Raw genomic sequence first — 2,482 nt, forward strand, 5'->3', positions numbered from 1 at the left:
CAAATTATTAAAAATATTAAAACTGATAATGGACCTGCTTATACCAGCTCTAAATTTGCAAACTTTTGCGCCACCTGGCGAATTACTCATACCACAGGCATCCCTTACAACCCACAAGGTCAAGCCAGTGTTGAACGTGCCAATTTAACCTTAAAGAAACAGTTGCAAAAACAGAAAGGGGGAGACATAAGAGAAACCCCGCAGGTGCAATTAGCAAAAGCTATGTTTACTTTAAATTTTTTGAATTCATCTGGTTCAAGCATGGAACCACACCTTGGGCACACTGCAGCTGAGAGGCATTTTCATAATAGCCCGAGGTCACTGGAAAATGTGCTCATTTGGTGGAAAGACATTCAGACTAATCAATGGCATTTAGGAACATTGTTGACATGGGGATGAGGCTTTGCTTGTATTTCTCCAGGTCCAGAAGAACATCCTTTGTGGGTACCTGGCCAGTGTGTCAAACCGTATCATGAGCGACACACCAAGGAAAAGGAAGCCGATATGGCCAAAGATTGTGAGATATGATCGGCCCCCCTCGACTGGCCCATCAGAGATGAGGACTATGGCTTCCTGTCTGACCCTCTAGGGTATGGGACGGTTCCCCAACTGTTCATATTGTTTTGCAACTCCTTCATAAGATTTTGCATAGAACTAAAAGATTTGTTGGCCTTTTAATTACAGCCACTATGGGAATAATAGCTATAACAATTGCTGCTGTCTCCACCAGATGGTGCAGATTACCCAGTTTGTACAGCAATGGCATGAAAATGAAAGTAAAACTTGGAGTCAGCAGATAAGAGTTGATCAAGAAATCAGCATACATTTAGCTGATTTAGAAACAACTGTTGTTTCTCTTGGAAACCAGTTAGAAAGTCTCCGTACTATAATCACCTTAAAGTGTGAGTGGAATGTTTCCACCTTTTGTGTAACTCCTTTTTCTTACAATCAGCCATGTACCCCATGGTCGGAGGTACGATCTCATCTCTTGGGACATATGCCAAACCTCACTGTAGATATCCTACAGTTGCAGCAAGAAGTGGATCAAATGTCTTTTACTAATCATCTCCAGCTCCTTCCAGGAGAGGACGTCCTTTCCGCAGCTGCGGAGGGACTTTCTACTTTAAATCCCCTTACTTGGGTGAAAAGCTCCGTGGAGGATTCACCAGGTGCTGTTATACTTTTATTGATTATTCTGTTGTTGGTCTGTTTAGTCCTCAGGTGTGGACAACAAGCCCTTCGGCAAGCAATAAATGAAAAAACTGCAACGTCTGTGTTTCTCCTTCTGCATAAACAGAAAGGGGGAGATGTTGCCTTACAGCCTCATCCTTGACCGCCCCCCCCACCCCCAGCCCCTGACCTAACAAGGTCACGAGGGAGTGTCTCGGAAAACTGAGAGCCACTGGAATGATGTCGGTAAAGCTTCCTCAAGGGAGTGTCCTGGAAAACTGGGACCCTGCGGATGATGTCGGTGATCTCCCTTAGTTCATGGCCACAGCTGCAGCTGCACCACCCTGGGGGTTGTGTGTGTGGGAGGACGCAGGCACAGCATGTGTTGGAGTACTATGGGGCTGGTTGATGGAAACTGGCCTTAAGGCACTTATCACAAGACTTTAGAAAGTTTCTTTACTCCTTTGAAGTTTCTTAATAAAAGCTTCACGTTGGTCCCATTAGGTGCTCAGTTCCAAAGAGAGAGAACTGCAGCCCCCTGGCCTCATGTTCTAAATCTATCTTTGTCTCTATGTCTCTTATTTTCTTTCACCCTGCGCCGTCCCCTCTCGCTCATCACGGCCTGTGCTGCGTGGGATGCGGCAAAACACTGCAGCTGGTTTATTATTCTTATTGAGATCACCTGGATAACTTATAAAATTAGCACATGACTTTGTCCCACCTGTGTCTAAACTAAATGAGGAACCTCTCCAAGGAACAGGGTTTTCCTGTGGTAAGTCTGGGCATAGGTTTCTTTGCCTACATCCTGTTTGTGCTTTGAAGCACTTGTGAAATATGTGGGTTGATATCTTTCACTGGCTTTAGAATGTCTTCACCTGCCATCCAACTGTTCCCGCCCCCGCTAGGAGTCTTCCCAGCCCAGGCACCAGGCCTGGGCAGGGGCCTTGAGTTGATTCCAGCTCCACCTGACTTCCAACACATGAGCATCTGTTAGCTCCAGACATCTAGATGAGCCCGTTTTATCCCCAGAACCATGAGAGATAATAATAAAATAACTACTTTTAAACGAGCTAGGTTTGGAGGTGATTGTTTTGCAGCGATAACAAAGATACTTCCCTTCCCCCACTTCGTACCCACCTTCCAGCCATGTAATGCATAGATGGTGACATCCTTTACTCAGTGCTGAGATGCCTCAATGTAGGCACAGATTCTTTCTAAACACAGCACTCCTAAAAAATTCAGTCCTTGTGGCCAAACTCAGAACCAAGCTCTTTGATTTTCCTGGACTAGGCCTCTGTCTTCTAGCTCTGGC

This window comes from Hipposideros armiger, unplaced genomic scaffold (genome assembly GCF_001890085.2).
Source record: "Hipposideros armiger isolate ML-2016 unplaced genomic scaffold, ASM189008v1 scaffold_139, whole genome shotgun sequence".
Classification (NCBI taxonomy): Eukaryota; Metazoa; Chordata; class Mammalia; order Chiroptera; family Hipposideridae; genus Hipposideros; species Hipposideros armiger.